The sequence below is a fragment of the Pistacia vera genome, unplaced genomic scaffold (assembly GCF_008641045.1).
Source record: "Pistacia vera cultivar Batoury unplaced genomic scaffold, PisVer_v2 Contig757, whole genome shotgun sequence".
Taxonomy (NCBI): Eukaryota; Viridiplantae; Streptophyta; class Magnoliopsida; order Sapindales; family Anacardiaceae; genus Pistacia; species Pistacia vera.
Window position 1 is genome coordinate 426,283 of NW_022196620.1, and position 11,569 is coordinate 437,851.

General features: G+C 34.4%; 1 pseudogene; it reads right to left on the reverse strand.

Moving 5' to 3' along the window:
- Window positions 1-2,798: 2,798 nt before the first annotated feature.
- Window positions 2,799-9,915, reverse strand: LOC116115954 (annotated as a pseudogene).
- Window positions 9,916-11,569: the final 1,654 nt, after the last annotated feature.

Genomic DNA, 11,569 nt, shown 5'->3' on the forward strand with positions numbered 1-11,569 from the left:
TGCAAAACAAAACAAAACAAAACAATATATACATGCATACATACAAGTTCATATAAAACAATTCAGTTATTCCTAAAAATGAAATCTGCAGACTAGGCATATAGAAATTTCAAAACAATCACTATTCCTTAAATAAAACAAATACAAAACCAAATGTTCCCATCACTCACAAGGCACTGATAATTTAACAAAATCATCCTCCGCTAGAAAAATAAAATGTCAAACATTCCCACAAAATAAAATTCAACAAAGTTTACGTGTACCTCAATTAATCTTTAAGATCCATTGAACACCCTACAAGTCTAATGGGCCACGTAAATCACAAATGTGGTAGGTGACCACTTTGTGTGGCTCAAATACAAGATCTTTGGATAACCCGCAATCTTACCATCAGGTCGCAAGCCAAGTGGTCGCTCCACTAATTGTTTGCTGACATGCAAATTTATAATCTATAGTTTGTATATCTACACAAATGGTTCCTAGAATCTACCATCTATCGTTTGTCATCTACTGAATGACTTCTAGAATCTATAATTCACACAAATCTGTACTATCTTGTCTTGTGAAAACTTACATTTAGAACACAATCAATACAGGGTTACTTTACCTTTTTTTACTTTTCATGATCGATTTGCTAAACTAAAGAAAAAGAAAAAAGAAATAGCATTGAAATCCATTTTTATTGACCAATCAGAATTGTCTCCTAAGATCTATAATTGTCTTAAAAAGTCCAATATACATACATTATTTGACCTTTTGAATAACAGTCAAGAAGACCTTTTGAAAATAGAACATTTTCGCATATAAGATGTAAAACAGATATTGGACATTCTAGAAAATAAATAAAAAAGCATTTCACAATTGATTTACTGAAAAGAAAAATCAAATAAGTTTTAAATCAATTGAATTTATTTCATTTTTTTTCTTTTTTCTTTTTTTCTAAAGAATAAAAAAAAATAGAAAAACTGAAACGATTTGCACCTTTAGCACAATTTAGATATTTGGACCGGAATTTAATTGAATAGAAGTATCCAGAGAGAATTCACTTTGACTTTGAAGCGATTACATAGAATCTATCTATCTAAAATATGACATTTGTCTTTTTGACAATGATGTATAAATCTGTTTGTACTAAATGGTTGCCATAATCTGTCACCCACATAGATCTAAACTTTCTTATCATATATTTGATTTGTTAATGGTCCTAGAATCTATCGATCTGAAATGTACCTTTTATATCGACAGAATTATCATATGCTATTTTACGTACCTGGTACTAACAAACTTAAGTTGCTAATGTGTTTTTCACTTATTGGTCGAACACATATATACCCCTTTTATAGAAGATTTTCACAAAAGAAAAAATAAGAAGAGAATAAAATATATTTCACATTGTTGGTAATTAAAAAAAAAAAAAAGTGATTGTAAGTTGTAACGCATACACTTTCTTAGATGCTTTCAGCTTTTGCATATTGGCATCATATGGTATATCCCATTATTATGTGTCCTGCTCTACTTAATTCTTCTTTCCATTTTTAGCCTCCAATAATACCCTAAATGACGCTTGTATCCTATTTTCCCAACATTCCGATTTTACCCCTACACCACTTCTCTACATTACCAAACAAACACCACCGATTCCCCTTAATTACCATTCCGTCAAAAATCTGAACTTAATTTCGGAAATTTTTTTTTTTTTTCATTTAACGTAATTTAATATTGATTTAATCGTTAAACTCGACTCAAATAAAATATTATTACAGAAAAAAGAATTATGTGAAGATTTATCCTTTAATAAGAAACTGGAAATTAGTTGATTATTTATCCTATTCCTTTTCTATCATTCTTTTCGATCACCTAACAGAAAATTTTCTCAACAGCCAAACAGCATCTGGAGCTAGTAGTAGCACAGAAAAATCGCAGTTTACTCAGAACAAACAAAATAAAAAAAGAGGGCAAAATAGGCAAGTATTGATTTACATTTTAATTTCTCCCTTAATTGTTGCTGAGTTTCAGTTCCCTTTACATAGACAACCTTCAACAACAACAATACATTATTTTAAGCGGACCATATTTTTATTAGTGAGTAGAAAATGTAACATCCTTAAATTTGAAGTTTTAAATTTGATTTAGGAGGTGATCTTGATTGTTTTTTTTTTTTTTTTTAGAAGTGATTTGAATTTAAAGTTTGAAAACATTTTAAGGGGATGTTTAATTAGTATTCCTGACTTGTTTGAAAAGACAAAATCTGGTTGAGTGAATGGACTATCAGCAAATGTCGGTTGCAGAAACGTGGTAAATAGGGCTAAGCTTATAGAATAGTTGGGCACCTTTCCTTTCAAATCAAAGAGTATACATAAGAAAAGCTTCAATAACTCACACTTCAATCAAGCAAAAAATATTAATTTGTTATCTAATAATGTCACAAAGAAGTCCTTTATTTCAATTCCTAGTGAAGTTTTACAGCCCGTGCTTGTTCAAGAAGAAGTAATTCAAAATCAATTTCCATTTCATGGTGAAGATTCAGTCTTGTGCTTGTTGAGCAAGAAGTAATTCAAAATCTATTCCGTATATTTTTTACTAGAGTTTTTTGGTCTTAAATTTTTTAACATTGTGAATAACAGTTGTGTTTTACTAACATGAAATAAAACTGGAATCCGAAGTAAAAGCCATCTAATGGAACAGGGCTTCACTAGCACTTATTTCTGGAGTTTTATCCGCCGTACTTAATCTTGTTGAGGAGATGTGATGGCTAGTATCTTCACATTCTTCATTTATAGCATCACTAACAAAGGTGGTCACATCATCAAATGCCATTCAGTCAAGTATCCAGGTTTAGAATTTACTGTACTCACTTCCACATCTCCATGAAGCATAGCAATCACGTGGGACATTGATGGCCTCGACGTGGGCAATGTTTGAGTACACAAAAGAGCTACTCCTATTATGCCTTTTACTTCTTCCTCATAGAATTTAGACAGTTTTGAGTCCACTCGTTCAAGTTGGCGGTTGTTCTTGTATAGATGCGAAGCTTGGGAATTAAGTAGGAAAGATAGAAGTTGTTATATATGAGTGATTGGATTAGGAGGAGAAGTAGAAAATAAAAGTGGAAAGGGTATATATATGCAGATCAAGTTTGGCCTCATTTGGTTCTTTCAAATTTGTTTACCAAGTACTAGAAATAGTAAAAGGAGAAAAAATTGGTACATCAACGTCATTCATACCCAATCAAGAAGGTACTTCTTCTCTTCTTCCAAGCTTGAATCCAAGTTTGGCCTCCCACTAACAACCTCTAGAATCACAACGCCAAAGGCAAACACACCAATCTTCTCTGTAAGATATCCACGCATGGCATACTCTGGTGCAAGATATCCACTACATCAATACAATTGAGGCAAAATTCATTTCAGTAATCTAATGAATGAAAAAACATAATATTTTAATAAATTTTAGGTGCTAATCAAAAGTCTTACAATGTCCCTGCAACATGAGTGCTTATGTGACTCTTCTTATCATCATAAAGTTTGGCCAAACCAAAATCTGATATTTTAGGGATGAGATTACCAATAAGCAGAATATTACTGGATTTCATGTCTCGTTGTATAACTCAAAGCCTCGATTCCTCATGAAGATAAGATAGACCTCTTGCTAGTCTTAAACAAATATCATAATGCGTTGACTAGTCAAGGTCCGAACTTCCTTTTTCTGCTTTGCAAAAGTCACAAAAGTTTAAACTGTTATTAACATAACAAATAATGCTAGGACTCCCAAGAAAAACTTAGTACTACATATATGTTATTCGCATACCAAATAATGCTTTATCAAGACTGTTGTTTTCCAGATATTCATAAACAAGCATTCGTTGTGCTCTCTCATAACAACATCCATGAAGTTTTACTAGGTTACGGTGTTGCACGACAGATATGGTAGCAATTTCTGCAGCAAACTGGCTCTTCCATTGGTTGGATGCTACAGATAATTGCTTCACAGTATCACTCTTCCATCACTGAGAATTCCCAATTGTGTAAAATGTTCAACTTGGAATGGTGAGAAAAATCAGTTAACAATTGATCAATTTTATATGATTATTATTGACCAAATACCAAATCCTGTCTTTATTTAATGAAACAAAGAGAATCAAGCTCAAAGATGACCCTATTATTTATGATATAAAGCCAAAAAGATTGTCTTTCAATTTAATCTAGGACAAAAAGTGATGCTGAAACCTGTATTTAGTTTGAGAAAAAACAGTTTATCTTAAGACACCAAATGTGCTCACCACTCATGCACCGAATAGAACAATGACTTACCTTATGAACCGGTCCATATCCTCCCTCTTCGAGCTTATTTGTGGAACTGAAGTCTTCTGTAGCAGTCATTAGTTCCACTAACTAAAAGTGTATGGTCTAACATCCATGTCGAGAAGCTCTGAAAATTCAATAACAAACTTAGCTTATTATCAGGAATGTTTGTCTAATCAAATACTTTAGTGGGGTTGTCAAGTCAAATATGTGAAAGTTTGGAAATAACAAATGCAATTGTCTAATTGTGGCATTGTAACGCAATTTTGTGCTTAAAGGGTAAGCAATTCGGTGAAAACTAAAACGACCAAGAGTTCCATATATTTCAAAAAGATGGCATAGTTATGTTCCCTTTAATTAACCTAGAATCCAAGTTCTTATTCTAGAATCCAAGTTCATATCTTGTAATTAATGCACTTAAGAACTTACTAATGGAACTTTGCTTTATGAATTAAACAAGCATTAGTAAAATACATTGTTCTTTTTTATGTACAAAAGCTTTCTTGCACATGAGCCAGAGTTTACTTGACAAGTTATGTAACTCACCTTCTTATTCAAACATTTTAGAACAATTAAGTTAGCATATGGTCGAGATGCTAACCTAAATAAAAGACTAGAACAGGATGCAAACTAACAATAGTATTTTCATAGCTAGTATATATGATAGATAAGATGTCAGTACGAAGATCTTTTGATTTACCATCATCAACAATCTGTGGCCTTTTCCTTCTTTGGACAACGAAGAAAGTTGCAAGTAACAGAAATACATCCCCAAAAGCAACAACAATCCCCACAATTAGGCCTGTTCTCTTGTTCTAACTTGGAGGTTTGAAATCTGTATCAAATCATAGTGTTTAACTTAATATCTTTATAATGCAACCAAATCAACCGAAATCTGTATCAAGCTTCGTAATTGACTCAATATCTTATATAATGCAAGGAAATCAACCTAAAAGTGGAAAAAGGACAAGCAGCTATTTATTGAACCTGGTACATATGGACCAATGTTAGGAATACAGCATGTCCTTTTGCCAACCCCAAAAAAGTGGATTTCCATGTAGTTTTCGGATACTTGAGTTGGATATTCTCTTTGAACTGCTCTTTTAAGGACTCCACCTGCTGCCCTTGTTATGTCAAAATCTTTTTTAACAAGATTTCCTTGGAATAAATAGATTTAAATGTTGAAACAAAAACCAATAACAGTTGAAAGGAAATATATTGGGAAACGTATTACATTTAAGGTCATTCGTCATGCTTTAACCTCAACATAAACCTATGTGATGTATAGGTAAGGCGTATTTGGCTAAAATAATCTGAATATGTAATACATACTTGAAGATATATATCGAAAACATGCCTCCCAAGACTTTTCCTTTCGGTAGTAGTGAAACTAGCTAATTCTGCAAATTGGAGAGTCACAGTGTACTTTCCATTTTGAAGGCCTAAACCATAGTATCTTAAAGATGAAGCAGAGATTCGAGCACTTCGGAAAAGTCTCAACTCTTGAGTATTTGTGACTATAGATGCGGAACCAATTTTATACTCTGCATTATAGTTCTCAATAAAGCATCCAACATTACTAACTCCCCATCTATTTGTGTCTGTCAAATAATATGCAGTTGGACCAAGAGGCTCATTGTCACTCTCATACACAATATCGTGAGATGTAATTGTTTGACCGACACACTTAATTGCAAAGCTCGAATCTGCATACCAATTAATGTAACCTCTTATCAAGGCAAACCATTAAGAATATGTATGTCTAAAAGTTTGATTTATAATATTTAATTAGTTGTGATCATATATTTCATATTAATCATTTTTTTTTTTTATTATTTTTAAAAGGGTTTTTTTATTGTTTTTTTATTAATTATTTTTTTTTTTTTTTTTTTTATTTAAAAATTTCAGTGAGGGTGACTAAGGAAATAATGAAGATAGGTAATATAGAGGAGGGGTTTAATTGCAAAGAAAAATGAAAAATCTTGGTGTCTTGTATCTTAGCCAAATAGAAAGAAAAAGAAAAGAAGATAAGCTTTCTCTTGTTCTTACAAAGAGTTAGGTACGGGTGAGAAGAAAATAAGGAAAAGAAGAGAATGAGGAGAAGGAAAGAAAAAGAGAAATAGTAGAAAAATTGGTTTGTTTTAAAATAGAGAGGCACACAAAAATTTATTAGAGTTGGACAATATTTAATTGGTTGGATTTAGGATTAACAATTGATATCAAAGTCGGTACGCGACTCAAATATGTAGGTGACGACCTCACGAGGATGTGAGGTCCATAAGGTAAAGAGTTTGTTTCATCCTCCATTGCTAGCAAATGAGTTTAGGATTCAATTTATAAGGCTTAGGTCCTTATAATTAAGTAGATGCATTTTGGGTGTTTGCCGGTTGTGTGAAGCCCGAAAGCAAATGCGTGCAAGCCTACATCCAAATGATTAAAGCCAGAGGATGATATCTACTTAGTTGGATCCTATTCAAAGCCATGAGGATAGGTAACTTTATGAAAATATATAATCCTTTGAACTTGTATGAATTGATGTATTTAATAAATATTGGTGTAGACAAAGATCACATGTTTGTTATGTATGTTGTGGGTTTATGAATGACAATTAGAAGTGTTTTTAACAGAATATTTAAATTTGGGATGGGTGTTACTCTACCTAAATTTTAACCCTAAACTCTCAAAACCACAAAATGGAGAAGTTGTACTTACAAATTCCAGAACCCTGATTGCAAGGAAAATTGCGTTGGAGACAGTGCAGCCCATACGGGAGAAAACTGAACGAAGGGGAGGAACATAGAAATCATGTTAGACAGCAGGAACTAACTAATAAAGAACCCATCTCCATAAGTTATTCATTATTATTCAATTTCAATATCGATATAGAAAGTCTCTAGCATTTTAACAAAACACAGAACAAGAGAATTACCTGTTGTAATTAGAACTTTCTAGGTTGAAGTTGTTGGCCACTAAGTTACTACACATTGCACCAATAGCATTGTGAATGTTAGTTTCATTATTGTGTGAATACTATACTGGAAAGTAGAAATTTATCTAAGAAAATGTGAAATGTATAGTAAAGATGTTAAATAAATTATGTGTTCCAAAAAGTTGAGGACGTGCAGTTGTAAATTTTGTTGTCGAATCCAAGAAGGCAGGTTGCCGAATAGATTATTGTAAGGTACATCTCTGGCAACATCAGGTGAGGAGAATGTTAACTACACAATACAGTTGGTTGCTACTATAAAATTCAGGCATTATTCAATCACACTGTTTTTACTCAACTTCCCAATTTTTTACCCAGGAACTCCACAAGTCTAAGTAATGTACATTAATCCAGGAGAAGTTATGCACTTGAAAGTCTAGATTAAGAATGCAAGTTTAGCCTTTTGCTAGAGTGACTTTGGCTACAAACTAGGGTTCTTGGAAAAACTCGACCTGTAACTACACCTTTTCAATTGGTGCAATTAGTTGAGCATTCTATTTTGGGAATGCCATAATGAGTTGATGCAAATATGGCGGAAGTACTTACATATTGAAAAGTTTTGGACTTTTCTCTGCAGGGAGGGTACCATTTAAGTGATTATTTCCAAGAAACCTGAATACAAAACTAGTAACTCATGTTTCACTATAATGAGTACACTATAGGAAGTAAAAGCCACGACAAATCAGAATTGGTAGGTGATGGAACTCCCTGTCAATTTCAACAAATCTAGCAACAAAACAGTATAAAAAGGCAAGATATGGCAGGCCAATTTTGGAACTAATTGATATTGTATTGATTGAATGGAAATGGTTTGTTAACAAGGAAAAATAATAGCAGTAAATAATTCAAAGAGAACTGATGTTTCCTTGCAGTTCGAGGAGTTGGTGACCTCCCTTAATGACCCTTTGAAAAATATGCCTATCCTTCCCTAAACTCCCCTCCCTTGATATACTAATACCTTAACTAAAATATTCCTCCCTCTAACAACTTGATTCCCTAACACATGAATATTTCTCAACCAACTCTCACTAGCACACATGCACACTCTCACACCCAATACCCTACTGCCCTCTTTATGCCCTTTATATTGATAGACTTTACTAATGGGAGGTCTCATCAGGAGGTTACAGGAAAGCCAATGAACTCAAACTGAAAAGCGAGATAGGAATCTGTCCACTTATATTGTTGAAACTCAGATCTCTGAAGAAACAATATTATAATTTACAATTATAAGATGAAGAAACTTGCTAACAACCAAAAAGTAATGGAGGTAAAAATAAAAGAGAGAACGGGAATAAATAACTTACAGATGATGCAAACTCTCGTTGTCACTAATGAGAGATGGAATTGAATCACAAATTCTGTTATTCCTTAGTACTCTACATCATCTGGAACCAACAGTTATGATCAAAAAAAGAAGAAAAAGAAAAACACAAAAGACATAGATGACGTAATTCAACACATGATATTACAACTTTGACAATGTTGCATTATAAGGTAGTTAAAGATTTAAAATTCCTTATAAATGCCAACGACGATGAGCTCCCATTTGATATATCACTTATTCTCCTACATTTTTATTTTTCATGGGATTAAGATTGTTAGCGTTGATCATTGAAATATTAAAACATGATCAATGAAATGTTGCTGGTGAACACTCACAAATCTGTCAGACTTGTTAGCTTGGAAAAGGATGACAGTATCGGCCCCTCAAAAGAGTTTCCTTGAAACCTGCTACAATAAAATGTATGACAAGAAAAAAAAGTGAAATTCTCAGTTAAAAAACTTTAACCTAAAATAACTAAAGAGTGATTTAGCAAAAAATAGAAAGGAAAAAAAAAAAAAAACTAAAATAGTTTTCTCACAATTGTTTCAGATTTGACCAGTTTCCTATAAAGTCAGGGATCCTTCCTGTAAGTTCAATGTCAAAAGCGCACCTGAGCACAATAATAAGAGTTTATTTAAGATCTGATGCAAGCCATTTTTTCATTAGTAGTTGGTTTGCTCACATTCTTTCCTTTAGGGAGAAAATTCTTCTGTATAATTTAAGATTAAAAAATTTCCAATTAGAAAATTAACATTCTATCACCCACTGCCTAACCGTTAAAAGGCTAAAATGGTAATTTCTTATATTTTAATATTTTCATTTCTACAAAAACATTCTGTCACCCACTGCCTAATCGATGCCACCACACCCTCTTGTTCATAGAAGGCCAATAGCAGCACCACCACCTAGCCACCACACCCTCAAGCCGAAGCTCCAACAAATTAAGGTTACCATTACTACAATCGAAAATCAAATGCGACCTGGATGGCTACGAAATGGAACTCACACTCACTTACCAACAATTCAATTTGGCTCTCGATCTCTTCCAGAAGCTAGCGAGCACCTAGACCTCCACCAGCTCCAAACCCTCTAAAAGCCATGGCCACCATCGCCACCGCCACCACCATCCCAAAACCTATCCCAATTATTCTCATAATCCTCATCTCCTCCACCCTAACCTCTGCAAAATCCAACCACTTCTCCAAAACCCTCTCTCTAAAATCCCTTGGCCTCAAAAAACAAAAGCTTAGCCATTTCCACTTCCACTTCCATGACATTGTCAGTGACAAATAACTTACCATCGTTTGCGTTGCCAAGGTCGCCATGACCAACAAATCTGCCACCCTCTTCAACTTAGATGCCAACAACACATAACTCAAATCAAGCAATTGGTTGTCTCAATCAAGCAACACCCACCCTCTTCGGCCTAGATGCCAATAACACATAGCTCAAATCAAGCGGTTGGCTGTCTCAATCAAGCAACACACAACTCAAATCAAGTAATCGACTGTCTCATTCAGATCCATTCAGGTGGGCATTCGGAGAGCAGTAGGCAACGTAGAGAGAAGACGAGGGTGCGACATCAGATTGTGAGGGTTCTCTCAATCCGATACTCGTGCAGTCGTGTGCTTGAGGGGGGGAGAGAAGAGCTTGGCTACTGGTTAGGGGGAGAAACAAGAGGTTGTGGTTGAGGGAGGGTGAGAGAAGAGGCAGAGGAGGAGGAGATGAAGAAGAAGAAGACAGGAAGAGGAGGGGGAGATGAAGAAGAAAGAAGATGGAAGGGCAGTTTGGTAATAGTATCCTCTGCATATGTGTCAACACACCCAACAATCACTAATGGTGTTACTTTACGGTGGGAACCTGAAATTTATGAAACGTGGGAATTCCCTATCGCTAAACCTTGGGTGGCGATTTGGGTGGGAACATGTCGTTTACTTTATATGAAATATACAAAACCATATAGAGAGGAAAGGAACTTCAAACTCCATAGCACATTTGGGATCACACCGTCAATTTCCAGTGCGGAAACTCTCCTATAATTTAAGATATTGTAAAAGTAAGCAACCTGAAATTAAAAAAAGGCTCGAGTTCTCAAAATTTTCCTTTTTCTACTTACATGTCGATAATGTGGCAAAGAGTGTCTTCGTTGAAAGAACAATCACATTTGATAAATGGGTTGTAACCTTTGGTAGCATGGGCAATGGAGTCGTCAATGGCGGCTCCACTACATGGCTCTCCAATTATATTCCATTGATTTTGATTTGTAGAATTCCCCCATTTTTCAAAAATCATATTCAATGCTGCCACTGTTATAGAAGAGAAGCAATTCAAAAAATGAGAAGAATGAAGTGAGTGATAGAGTCTGAATGTCAAGCATATTTCAGAGTTAAAATAATAAAAAGAAGATAAGTAAAATTTTACTTAGAAGTAAACCTTCACGAGGAGCTGGAGTGGCTTGAGCTTCATTTGGAGCAACATCAAATACAAGAAGGTGCAAGAAAACCAATGTTACTCTTGTTTAATATTTGTTTCTTCAAGAATAATAATGTGTAATTATAACTTGATTAACAACTCTAAAACTTACGTGCACCTTGACTAATCCCCCGACCCCAAACAAGGCTTCTGAAACAGGGCAAGCCCTGCGGTCCATGGTGAACAATATTGGCAACCCTTCTTGTGATTTGAACCTCAGACCATAGGGGGAGCAAACCCCTTGGCCCAAGCCTTTACCACTAGGTCAACACATTGTTGGTTTCATTATTATAACTTGATTTTGATTTACAGATATCCCCCATTTTTCATATAATGCATTCAATGCTCTAATTGTTATGAGAAAAAGAATGAGAACATGCAAGTACATAAATTAGAAACAAGATAGAACGTAGTAGCAGACCTATATTAGGAGCTGTAGGAGCTTGATCTACCTCCATATTCCACTGAGTTTGAGCTACATCA